Source organism: Triticum urartu, chromosome 7A (genome assembly GCF_056163025.1).
Source record: "Triticum urartu cultivar PI428250 chromosome 7A, HENAU_Tu73, whole genome shotgun sequence".
NCBI lineage: Eukaryota > Viridiplantae > Streptophyta > Magnoliopsida > Poales > Poaceae > Triticum > Triticum urartu.
In genome coordinates, this window is record NC_141879.1 from 480,348,271 (window position 1) to 480,362,171 (window position 13,901).

Consider the following 13,901-nt stretch of genomic DNA (forward strand, 5'->3'; position numbering starts at 1 on the left):
GGGCCTTGTGGTCCTCCTTGGCTGTGATCCCGCCAAGGATCATCACCTTCTAAAGTGGGTATCTGATCTTGAATGTCTTCACAAAGATCTGCATGCCACCACGGTGATGTCTCCCGAATCCTTGCCCCATGGGGGCAGTGGACTCAAGGGTGACTCGCTCCGTAGGTGTGGGGCGAGCTGCCACGGCAAGGGTCTTGCCGGATTGGCTAAAACCGCCTCCCGGCAAGGATCTTGCCGGGGGAATCTGCTTCGTCCCCTTTGCCCTTTGTGGTCTTGGTCTTGGCGTCGTTCTGCTTCTTCGAGCTTCGGTCTTACCTTGGCTCACCTCCCTCGCCTTGCTCAGTGTGGTGGTGCCCGTGGCTCAGACTGCCCGTGCACAGTTATAGGGGTACAAAAGGTGTACCCCTCTTTTTGTACACCGACAGGAGCCCCGGGCCTGGGCCACATGTAAGCGCAATCGCGTCGTTGGGCTAGGCCCAAAAAAACGATGCGCGGGCAGGCGGGGCAGTTTTTACCGCGGTAAGTTTCTTCATGCGTTGCGCTTCCCATGCGTCCCGCGCGTGGTGTGGCGTGGGGAGGCGTGCATGACGTGGGCGGCATGCGTGGGGCTGAGCTCTGCACGCATGCGTCACGTCATAGTAAAGGGGGCGGTTCGCGCCTTCCCCATAACCGGAGGGAGGCGTGGAGGCGCGGCCCATTTACTGAACGGGGCCGAGGCGTGGTCTTCAAGGCGTCCACTCCCCACGATCACGGGGTGGGGAGAGGTCGCCTCAACCGTCGCCTCGGTCCTGCACGCCTGCCACGTGGCTCTCATGCGCTTGGGGTGGCGAATGGTGGACGCGAGAAACCGGGCCGCCGCGGGCTGGGGCGGCGAGTCGGTCCCAGTTCCCTGTGCCTTCCGCGTCTTGATTGGCTGAGCGGGGCGGCCGAGCCCCCACCCCGTTCCTTTATAAAGAGCGGGAGGGGGGATGGCATCCCGCATTCTTTCATCTCCTCCTTCCTTCAGCTTCTGCTTCCCCCCTTCCATCTGCCATGGAGAGAGGGAATCTTGGTCCTTCAACGGTGGTGGCGAGGGTCGCCGCTCGACAACGCGTCCCTCCTTCTCCTGCACCTGCGGTGGCAGAGCCAGCCGCAAGGGGAAGGGGGAGGGGGCGAGGCCGTGTGCGAGGCCGAGGCGCTTGGAGAAGAGGAGGACGGGGCGGCGCGCCGGCCTCGCCTCCGCCAGCGGTTCCTCCTCCCGTGGAGGGCCACGTTGGGGATGAACCTTGCGAGTTCTTCGTCAGGCTGCGCCGGCCGCGTCGCCGTCGCCTTCGTCTCCCGACTCCATTCGCGCAGGAGATGGAGCTGGATCCGCCGGAGTCATTGCGGCTGCACATGAGGGGCTGCGGGATCAGCGGCACGCGGGTTCGCGTCGACTTCCCAGCCCCTCACGTGATGTATCTTCGTCGGGGATGGAAGGTGTTCGCTCATATCCACCGCCTGACGGAGGGGCTCACTCTCCATTTCAAGCTGATGGAGGGCGGCCTCCTCTCCGTCAAGGTCTTCGGGCTCTTCGGGACCCGCGCAAGGTGCTGTGTGGAGAGCTCTTCTGATAGCGAAGACTCCTCCTCGGGCAGGAGTGACGAGGAGGACAGCGGCAGCGACGACAAGGGTAGCAGGCGGCAGGATGACGGGTCCGACTAGGTGTCGGGCGCCGCTCCGTGCGGCACCGGTGACCCCATCATCCGTGTCGCCGGCTCCCTGAACTTCTCGGGGTCATCTCCTTGGGCGGCTGGTGTTGGGAGGCTGCGGAAGAGGAAGAGGGCGGGCGGCAAGGCCGTCAACTCGGAGTACGCGGGCACCGACGCCTTCGACGCGTGCTGACGTCCTGCCGCCTCGTCTTCGAGCTCTGCTTCCGGCGCCGCCATCACCATCCAGCCTTCGGACGGCCACCGAGATGTTCTCTTGGTGTCTTCTGCCACCCGTAGCTCGCCTAGGCGCCTCTTTTGCCCTTTTCGCCTCATTGACCTGCCTCCTGAGGAGAGGGACAAGAAAGGGATTACGGGCACCTTATCTCTTTTTAGTTTGTAAGCCTTCGGGCCTTAGCTGAATTTAAAACTTGTAATCCCATCATTCATGTTTTTCATTCCCTATGGACTGTACCTGAGTGGAATGTTTTTAATGAAAAAGGGATGCTTGCCGGGTCATTTGTTTGCGGGTAGAACCCACGTCAAGGAGTAAATCCTTGATATCTCTAAGATAAACATTTCCTTGCTCGGCAGCAGACCTTGCCGTCTTCCCACGTCGCTCGACCTTTCTCACGCTTTTGGCGGAGGCAGGGATGAGGTGGGTTTAGGCTCCTCGTTTCATCCTTTCGCTGCCGCGACTACGACCAAACCTGGCCCCAAGAACGAGCCCTAGGGCCTAGAGTTAGGGGAGCACGGTAGCTTTAGGGAAAAATGAGGTTTCACATACCTCAGTCCATAAGGGAATGCATGACAAGGGATGAAGAACTTATCTGAAGTTGTAGCCCCCGGCAACTTTGGTTTGCCGTGGGTGAATCTTTGCTCTTGCAGCCCCCGGCAATACTGGCTTGCCGGGGTCTAGATGCTGGTCTGTCCTCCTTCTCTTTTTCGTCCTCAAGTGATCCGGCAAGGATATTTGTGAGTCCTGCGAACCAAAGAAGATGAAAGAATGGCAAAGGGACGCACACTCGACCTCTAAGCTAGGGGTTAGTCGCCGCTAAGCACTATCAACCCTAACCAAGGACAAGACTCGACCTAGCATGCATGCTATAACTTAGGGCGCCAGCGCTTCATTTATTTATGTTCAGGGTCTGCGCCTGGCTCTGTACAAAGGGTTACATGCATCATCGGCAATGCTTGTACAAAAGGTGGCTTGCCGGGTGGCCCGGCAAGCCGCGCCTCACGGGTAAAACTTGCGAAGCTGCTCAATGTTCCAGGAGTTACTCACCAGAACGGCATCTTCGGTCTCCAGGCGGACTGCGCCAGGCCTGGTGACTCGTATTACCCGATAAGGGCCTTCCCACTTTGGCGTCAACTTGTTGGAATTCTTGGCCGATTGAACGCGCCGAAGGACAAGGTCGCCTTCCTCAAGGCTTCGGGCATGAACCTTGCGGCTATGGTAGCGGCGCAAGGCTTGCTGGTAGCGTGCTGCTCTCACAGCCGCCCAAAGACGATCTTCCTCAAGGAGCATTGCGTCATCTTGCCGCAGTTGATCTTGCTCAAGCTCATCGTAAGCGAGCACTCGAGGTGACCCGTGTATGAGTTCAGTGGGGAGAACTGCTTCTGCCCCGTATACTAGGGCAAAGGGTGTCTGGCCGGTGGCTCGATTTGGCGTCGTTCTGATCGACCAAAGAACCGTCGGCAATTCATCAATCCAGTGCCTTCCGCTCTTGCGCAGCCTGTCAAAGGTCTTTGTCCTTAAGCCCCGCAGTACTTCAGCATTTGCCCTCTCAGCTTGACCGTTGCTTCGTGGGTGGGCAACGGAAGCGAAACAGACTTTGCTGCCAAGGTCTTGGGTATATTGCATGAAGGTGCGGCTTGTGAACTGTGTGCCGTTGTCGGTGATGACCCTGTTGGGTACACCAAAACGGCACACTAGCCCCTTGAAGAACTTGACGGCCGACTGAGTTGTGACCTTCCTCACTGCCTCCACCTTCGGCCACTTTGTGAACTTGTCGATTGCAATGTACAAGTACTCAAAGACCCCGACAGCGCAGGGGAAAGGGCCCAGTATGTCGAGCCCCCAGACCGAGAAGGGCCAGGAGAGAGGAATGGTTTGAAGGGCTTGAGCTGGCTAATGAAGCTTCTTTGAATGGAACTGACACGCTTCACACCTGGTGACTAGTGTCGTCGCATCCTGGAGGGTGGTGGGCCAGAAGAAGCCTTGCCGGAATGCCTTGCCGGCAAGGGCCCTTGACCCGATGTGGGATCCACATATGCCTCCGTGTATCTCTACCAACAGCTCCAGTCCTTCCTCTCGAGGGATACACTTCAATTTCACACCGTTCGGCCACTTTCTGTACAGGACGTCATCGACAAACTGGTACATGGTAGAGCAACGGGCTACTTTTTCCGCTTCTTCCTGCTCCTTAGGAAGTTCCCCTGTTTGGAGGAATCGGACAGTATGATGTGCCCACGCTGGAGCCTGGGGCTCGACGGCGAGGACTAAAGGCATTTCCTCCGCTATAGGAGCGGCTGTCTCGACGGCAAGAGCTTGACGCTCCGCCGAAGCTAGCCGTCCCGTGGCGGGCTCAGCGTCCCTGGCAACATCCTTGCCGGCGGCTCCAGGGAGCTTGGCGGGAAAGTACTTGCCGGGCCCTGATTTCCTCCTCTTGTTCTGCTCTGTTGATGGATCAACGAATGGCTGAGTTAGCTGAAGCACAAAGGTACCTGGTTCCACAGGCAGCTTGAGGGCAGCGCATTTTGACAGGTAATCGGCGATATCGTTCTCCGCTCGGGGAACGTATTCAGCCTGTATACCGTCGAAACGCTCTTCCAGCTTTCTCACTTCATCGGCGTAGGCCTTCATCAATGGGCTCTGGTAATCCTTGTTGACTTTCTTGACGACAAGCTGTGAGTCGCCCCTGACGATGAGTTTCTTGATTCCGAGGTCCGCCGCGATCCTAAGACCGGCAAGCAGCCCTTCGTATTCTGCCGTATTGTTTGTTGACACCTCCCTGGGGTAGTGCATCTAGATCACGTACTTGAGGTGCTCTCCGGTGGGGGCGACAAGCAGTACGCCAGCCCCGGCACCTTGTAAGGAGAAAGCTCCATCAAAGTACATGATCCAATTGCAACTTGCCTCCTTGCCGGGGAGAGCAGTCTCTTGGGCTTCTTTGTCAGGCGTTGCGGTCCATTCTGCAATGAACTCCGCTAGGACTCGGCTCTGAATTGTCGAAGTACTTTCAAACTTGAGGCCAAAGCTGGACAGCTCCAGTGCCCATTCCACAATCCTCCCCGTTGCATCTGGATTGTGCAATATCCGTTGCAGAGGGAGGCGAGTGACGACAGTGATCTCGTGTGCCTGGAAGTAGTGACGCAGCTTCCTCGAGGCCATAAGAAGGCCGAAGAGCAGTTTTTGCACGCCGGAGTACCTTGATCTAGCCCCCTGCAGGAGGGAGCTAACAAAGTAGACCGGGTGCTGCATCATTTTCTTCTTCGGCGGCACTTCAACTGGCTGTGTCGTCTCTGCATTGGTGGTGTCGGTCTCTGTTGCTGCCACTACCTCGTCGTCAACCTCTCTCTACACCACTAGCGCGGCGCTGACCACCTGGTTCGTTGCCGCCAGGTATAGCAGCAAGGGCTCCTGTGGCCTAGGCGCGACTAGTATTGGCGCGGACGAGAGGTACTTCTTCAAATCTTGCAACGCTGCTTCGGCTTTTGGCGTCCACTCCATTGGGCCCGCCTTTTTCAGGATCTTGAAAAAGGGAAGGGCGCGCTCGGCAGACTTGGAAATGAATCTGCCCATGATGGCGACGCAACCAGCAAGCCGACGTACATCCTTGATTCGCTTGGGTGCTTCAATCTGCTTTATAGCTTTGATCTTGTCCGGATTGGCCTCTATCCCACGCTGTGACACAAAGAACCCGAGAAGCTTGCCGGACGGGACGCCAAAGACGCACTTCTCAGGGTTTAGCTTGAGATTGATCTTGCGCAGGTTCGCAAATGTCTCTTGCAAATCTGGTATGAGGGTTGCCCTGTCCTTGGTTTTGACCACTATGTCATCCATATAAGCTTCCATATTTCTATGGAGCTGGGGTTCAAAACCAATCTGGACCGCCCTTGCAAACGTCGAACCAGCACTCTTTAACCCGAAAGGCATCCACATGAAACAATACGTACCACATGGGGTGATGAATGCTGTTTTCTCTTCGTCTTCTCTCGTCATGAAGATCTGGTGGTAGCCGGAGTAGGCATTGAGGAATGACAACAGATCACACCCAGCTGTGGAGTCAACAATCTGGTCGATGCGCGGCAACGGGAAGGGGTCTTTAGGACAGGCCTTATTGATATCTGCGTAATCAATACACAGCCTCCACTTCCCATTTGCCTTGCACACTACGACCGGATTGGCCAATCACGTTGGATGGAGCACTCCTCTTACCAAACCTGCTACTTCCAGTTTCCGGATCTCTTCTGTGATGAACTCTTGTCGTTCCAAAGCTTGCTTTCTGACCTTCTGCTTGACGGGTCGCGCATGAGGACAGACAGCAAGGTGGTGCTCAATCACCTCCCTGGGAACGCCGAGGATGTCGGAAGCTTGCCATGCAAACACATCGACATTCGCCCGTAGGAAGGTGACGAGCGTGTCTTCCTATTTGTCGTCAAGGGTGGAGCTTATGGTGAAAGCTCCTCCTGTGTCGTCCTCATTGACAGAAACCTTCTTGGTTTCCGGCGGTATGGCCCTGGGCTTCTTGTTTCCGCCGGTGGAGCTCTCTGGCACATCCTCGACGGCAGCGCTACACTCCGAAGAGGTGCGCTTGCCGGAGTGGGTGTCCGAGGTCTCACCGGTCTTCTTCTTCTTCTTCCCTCCCGGGATCCCAGCGGCAGGAGCAAGTGCCCTAGTGGCGGCAGCTGCTGCAACTGCTTGCTGGTATAGTTGGTCAGCGCAAATCAGCGCATCTTTCTTATCGGAGGGGATGGTGATGATCGTCACAGGTCCTGGCATCTTCAGGGTGTTGTAGGCGTAGTGTGACGCCGCCATGAACTTGGCCAGCGCTAGGCGGCCAAGGATCCCGTTGTAGGGCAAGGGGATCTTGGCAACATCAAACACGATCCTCTCCATCCTGTAGTTCAGGTTGGTTCCAAAAGTCACGGGCAGCATGACCTTTCCCTTGGGTTGGCTTCTTCCCGGGTTGACCCCTTCAAACGTGCCCGTCTCTTCGAGGTCTCCATCAGGAATCTGCAGTTTCTCGATCACGGCAGGCGAGATCAAGTTCAGACCGGCCCCGCCATTGACTAGCATCTTTGTCACCTTGAGGTTGCGTATTGTTGGCGAAACCAACAACGGCAAGCACCCGACCGCAGTAGTGCGATCAGGGTGATCCTTAGTGTCAAAAACGATAGGTGTGCTGGACCACTTCAGCGGCCTTTGGGCATCAAACGACGGCTCTGCCGCTGTAATCTCTCGCACCCACTGTTTAAGCCGGCGGTGAGAAGTATGCACCGAGGCACCACCGTCGACGCACATGGCCTCTGTAGCTTTCTGATACTCTTGGTCGCCGGACTCGTCGTCCTCTTCGTGATCGTCGTCTTCTGGCTTTCTGTCACGGCCCCGGGCGGGCCTCTCCTGTTGTTTATCCTTGCCGCGACGGCCCGCCTGGCCGTCACGCTTCTTGCCGGACCCCTCAGCACTGTCTTGGCCCTTCTCCTTGTCCCGTTTCTCATATTCAGCCCTCTGCTTTCAAGCGAGAAGCTCAACCTCTCGGCAATCTTGGAGAGCATGGCCTTTGGTGCAATGGATCTTGCAGTACTGCTTGTCGGAGCTTCCTGACTTCTCGGCAGCCGCCAAGGCCCGGCAGGCGACACATCTGGCAATTTCCTTGCCGGGGTCATCTGCCTTGGTTTTCTTGGTGGAGCCGGTGTCATCAGATCCCTCGACGGCAAGCACGGCTTTTCCTTTGCGCTTCCTGTTGCGGCACTGGCCTTTCTTCGCCGGGGCGGCAGTATCCTCATCTGAGGAGTCGGTTTCCACGCCGGCATCTTCGTCGGGGTACTTCCTTCCCTCTTCAGCCCGGGCACATCTGTCAGCAAGAACATAGAGTTCTGCTACATCTTTCACCTTGTTCATTGCCAGCTCTTCGCGCATCCTGCGGTTACGCACGTTCTGATGGAACGCGCTGATGATGGCGGCAGGGTGAACATCAGGGATATTGTACTGTATCCGGCTGAACCTCTGTATATACTTGCGGAGACTCTCGCCTCCCTTCTGGGGAATGACGTGCAGGTCGCTCGCTTCGCCATGGGCTTGGTGGCCTCCAGTAAAGGCGCCCACGAACTCATGGCACAAATCCGACCAGGAGGAAATGGAGTCTACCGGCAAGTGCATCAACCATGACATGGCGTTGGGTTTGAGAGCCAACGGAAAGTAATTCGCCAGCACCTTATCATCACGGGCTCCGGCAGCTTGCATCGCGATGGTGTAGATGCTGAGGAACTCGAACGGGTGGGTCTTGCCGCTGTACTTTTCGCCCACGTCAGGTTTGAAGGTGCGGTGAGTGGGCCACTGGAACTGCCGCGGCTCGTAAGGTAGGCCTCCAGGGCTCTCCGGTGCCGGGTGGTTCACAGCAGGCCCTGCTCGCCTGTCTGACTGGTGGCACGCTCTGCACCGGCGCTCGATGGTGGTTCGAGCGTCTTCATGTTCTCGTTCCCGAAGGACTTGGCGCTGGTCATAGTGGGTCCGCGGGTCGGACGACGCTATGGAGATTTCGTTGCCCGTAACGTCACGACGGGCTGGCGTCCGCGGCACCGGGCGAGGAGGGGGCGAGTGCACCGTGGTCGCGGCGCCGCCGGCTCTCCTGCCACTGGTGCGTGGGACTCCGTCAGAGCGTCGACCCGGGGGCTCCACCGGACTCGGTTCGTCCTTGTTGGCCACCGCAACAAGGCTTCGGATAGTGGCTCTCCATTCGTCGAGTTTCCCCGTAGTGGGAGGAAAATCGAGGAGCAACTGCGCGCGCGCCAGGGCTTCTGCTGGCGTTGGTGGCAGCGAAACCTGCACGGATCGCGACGCGCTTCGACTTCTGACCATGTCAGAAGGAGCTCTATCACGACCCCGCGGTCGCATGCCATCTTCGCCAGCGCCTCGGCGAGCGGGCAGGTCTTCTACATCCCGGGAGTGGCGCTCGGGGCTCTTCCCGCGGCGACGCCCGGGGTCTTCGGTGTGATTACGCCGTTCGTTGCACGCCACTTGAGAGGAGAGCGCCGTCGGCGCCGGCGTGGGAGTCTGGGAAGCCCTCGCGTCGCCTTCGGGTGGGGTGGCAGCGATCTTGGAAGGCCCCGCACCACCTGCGGAGGGCCTGGCTCCATCTTTGGATTTGGCGGCGTGCAGCCCATTACCAGGCGCACGAACATCACCGCCTCCCAAACTCCGGCTGCTAGGACGGTGTTGGTGTTCGCGAACGGCGCCCCGGGTCCTTTCTGCGACTGGTCCGCTGCTCGCCCGCGTCGGGACGGGATGTCCGGCTTCCGACGGGCCAACCGCCACCGTCGTCTTCTTCTTGGGCGCCATGACGATGAAGAAGCGTCAAACTAACTGCTAAAGCCGATTCTCACAACTGCGCCCCCTACCTGGCACGCCAAAGATGTCGGTGGGAAACGACACCTATGGGATCACAAGAATCCCTACTACGGTTGCGGGGCACGGGGTCATGAGAAGAGCGGATCAAACAGATAGCACACGGTCCGTTTATCCAGGTTCGGGCCGCGAGGATGTGTAAAACCCTACTCCTACTTTGGTGGATTCTTTATCTATGTTCTTGAACTAGCAATGGGGCGTGAGGAGCTCCAAAAAGCCAAATCCTCCTCCTGGTCGCCTCGGGCCTCCTTTTATAGGAAAGGGGTTGCCACAGTGGCACACAAGAGGTGGAAAGGGTACAGTAATGCGAGGTTATCCCTCGCATTACATGACAAGGCGCATTTAATGCGCCTTGCTTAGGTGTCCTTGCTTTATCGGGGACGGGGGAGAGCCCTGCCCCGTCCGTCGCCGCTCCCTCTCGTGTTGACACGCGCCCTGGCCAGCGGTGCCATGTAGGCAGGCAGGCAGCTGAGGTGGCGCAGTGGTGGGTCTCCACGAAGATCTGCACGCCGCCACGCAGGTGCCTGCCCAACTGGTTGGGTCGGCAGCTGCATGCGAACGGTGGTGGAGGTGCGACTGGTGCGGGCCTGATGGTGGCCCCATGGGCGTCCTTGGCAAGGGCCTTGCCGGGGCCCCGCCAACGGTCTTGCCGTGGCGCCCGCTGTCATCCCCGGCAAGGCTCTTGCTGGGAGCCTTGTGGTCCTCCTTGGCTGGGATCCCGCCAAGGATCATCACCTTCTAAAGTGGGTATCTGATCTTGAATGTCTTCACAAAGATCTGCATGCCACCACGGGGATGTCTCCCGAATCCTTGCCCCATGGGGGCAGTGGACTCAAGGGTGACTCGCTCCGTAGGTGTGGGCGAGCTGCCACGGCAAGGGTCTTGCCGGGTTGGCTAAAACCGCCTCCCGGCAAGGATCTTGCCGGGGGAGTCCGCTTTGTCCCCTTTGCCCTTTGTGGTCTTGGTCTTGGTTTCGTTCTGCTTCTTCGAGCTTCGGTCTTACCTTGGCTCACCTCCCTCGCCTTGCTCAGTGTGGTGGTGCCCGTGGCTCAGACTGCCCGTGCACAGTCATAGGGGTACAAAAGGTGTACCCCTCTTTTTGTACACCGACACTATCTATGAATAATATTTGAATCTTCTCTGAATTCTTTCATGTATGATTGGTTATCTTTGCAAGTCTCTTCGAATTATCAGTTTGGTTTGGCATACTAGATTGTTTTTTCTTGCCATGGGAGAAGTGCTTAGCTTTGGGTTCGATCTTGCGGTGTCCTTTCCCACAGAAGGGGCAGCAAGGCACGTATTGTATTGTTGCCATCGAGGATAACAAGATGGGGTTTTTATCATATTGCATGAAACTATCCCTCTACATCATGTCATCTGGCTTAAGGCGTTACTTTGTTTTTAACTTAATACTCTAGACGTATGCTGGATAGCGGTCGATGAGTGGAGTAATAGTAGTAGATATAGGCAGGAGTCGGTCTACTTGTCTCAGACGTGATGCCTATATACATGATCATACCTAGATATTCTCATAACTATGCTCAATTCTGTCAATTGCTCAACAGTAATTTGTTCACCCACCGTAGAATACTTATGCTCTTGAGAGAAGCCACTAGTGAAACCTATGGCCCCCGGGTCTATTCTCATCATATCAATCTCCATCACTTTATTATTGCTTTGCTTTTACTTTTGCCTTTTACTTTTCACTTTGCATCTCTATATCAAAAATACCAAAAATATTACCTATCTTCTCTATCAGATCTCACTCTCGTAAGTGACCGTGAAGGGATTGACAACCCCTAATCGCGTTGGTTGCGAGGAGCTATTGTTTTTGTGTAGGTACGAGGGACTTGCGTGTAGCCTCCTACTGGATTGATACCTTGGTTCTCAAAAACTAAGGGAAATACTTACGCTACTTTGCTGCATCATCCTCTCCTCTTCGGGGAAATCCAACGCAGTGCTCAAGAGGTAGCAAGAATAATTTCTGGCGCCGTTGCCGGGGAGTCTGCACAAAAGTCAACATACCAAGTACCCATCACAATCCCTATCTCCGCATTACATTAGTTGCCATTTACCTCTCGTTTTCCTCTCCCCCACTTCAGCCTTGCCGTTTATTCGCCCTCTCTTTCCCAATCTCCTTCTCTTTTTCCGTTTGCCTTTTTCTCGCTTGCCTTTTGTTTGCTCGTGTGTTGGATTGCTTGTTTGTCACGATGGCTCAAGATACTACCAAATTGTGTGACTTCACCAATACCAATAATAATGATTTCCTTAGCACTCCGATTGCTCCTCTTGCCAATACTGAATCTTGTGAAATCAATACTGCTTTTGTTGAATCTTGTTATGAAAGATCAATTCACCGGCCTTCCTAGTGAAGATGCCGCTACTCATCTGAATAGCTTCGTTGATTTATGTGATATGCAAAAGAAGAAAGACGTCGATAATGATGTTGTTAAATTGAAGCTATTTCCTTTTTCGCTTAGAGATCGTGCTAAAGCTTGGTTTTCGTCTTTGCCTAAAAATAGTATTGATTCTTGGAACAAGTGCAAAGATGCTTTTATCTCTAAGTATTTTCCTCCCGCTAAGATCATCTCTCTTAGAAACGATATTATGAATTTTAAGCAACTTGATCATGAACATGTTGCACAAGCTTGGGAGAGAATGAAATTAATGATACATAATTGCCCTACTCATGGTTTGAACTTGTGGATGATTATACAAAACTTTTATGCCGGATTGAATTTTGCTTCCAGAAATCTTTTAGATTCGGCTGCGGGAGGCACTTTTATGGAAATCACTTTAGTAGATGCTACTAAACTCCTAGATAATATTATGGTTAATTATTCTCAATGGCATACTAAAAGATCTGCTAATAAAAAAGTGCATGCGATAGAAGAAAACAATGTTTTGAGTGGAAAGATGGATGAACTTATGAAATTATTTGCTACTAAGAGTGTTTCTTCTGATCCTAATGATATGCCTTTTTCTAGTTTGATTGAGAATAACAATGAATCTATGGATGTGAATTTTTTTGGTAGGAATAATTTTGGTAACAACGCGTGTAGAGGGAATTTTAATCCTAGGCCTTATCCTAGTAATCCTTCTAATAATTATGGAAATTCCTACAATAACTCTTATGGAAATTTTACTAAGATGCCCTCTGAATTTGAGAGTAGTGTTAAAGAGTTTATGAATTCACAAAAGAATTTTAATGCTTTGCTTGAAGAGAAATTGCTTAAAGTTGATGATTTGGCTAGGAACGTTGATAGAATTTCTCTTGAGGTTGATTCTTTAAAGCTTAGATCTATTCCTCCTAAGCATGATATCAATGAGTCTCTCAAAGCCATGAGAATTTCCATTGATGAGTGCAAGGAAAGAACCGCTAGGATGCGTGCTGCAAAAGATGCCTTTATTAAAGCGTGTTCTTCCAATTCCTATGAAAATCAAGATGAAGATCTAAAAGTTATTGATGTGTCCCCTATTAAATCTTTGTTTTGTAATATGAATCTTGATGAAACTTAATATGATCTTCCTTTACCTAGAAGGCATTCAAAAAATTTGAAGTATTTAGATCTTGATGATGAAATTGATAAAAGTGGGATTGAAAGAAATAAAACCCTAGATGTTGCAAAACCCACTATATTGGATTTCAACTAATTTAATTATGAAAGTTGCTCTTTAATTAATTGTATTTCCTTGTTGCAATCCGTGCTAAATTCTCATCATGCTTATAGTCAAAATAAAGCCTTTACCGAACATATCGTTGATGCCTTGATGCAATCTTATGAAGAAAAACTTGAGTTGAAAGTTTCTATCCCTAGAAAACTCTATGATGAGTGGGAACCGACTATAAAGATTAAAATTAAAGCTCATGAGTTTTATGCTTTGTGTGATTTGGGTGCTAGTGTCTCCACTATTCCCAAAACTAAGTGTGATTTGCTAGATTTTCGTGATTTTGATGATTGCTCTCTAAACTTGCATCTTGCGGATTCCACTATTAAGAAACCTATGGGAAGGATTAATGAAATTCTTATTGTTGCAAATAGGAATTATGTGCCTGTAGATTTTATCGTTCTTCATATAGATTGCAATCCTTCTTTCCCTATTATTCTTGGTAGACCTTTCCTTATAACGGTTGGTGCAATTATTGATATGAAGGAAGGGAATATTAGATTTCAATTTCCATTAAAAAAGGGCATGGAAAACTTTCCTAGAAAGAAAATAAAATTGCCATATGAAACTATCATGAGAGCCACTTATGGATTGCCTACCAAAGATGGCAATACCTAGACCTATCCTCGCTTTTATGCCTAGCTAGGGGCGTTAAACGATAGCACTTGTTGGGAGGCAACCCAATTTTATGTTTAGTTTTTTTGTTTTTTATTATGTTTAGGAATAAATAATCCATCTACCTTCTGTTTATATGTGGTTTTGTGTTTTAATTTGTGTTTGTGCCAAGTTAGACCTATAGGATCTTCTTGGATGATAGTTATTTGATCTTGCTGTAATTTCCAGAAACTTTCTGTTCACGAAAACAATTTTTAAAAATCACCAGAACGTGATAAAATACTGATTCCAATTTCTGCTGATCAATAAACAAATTTTAT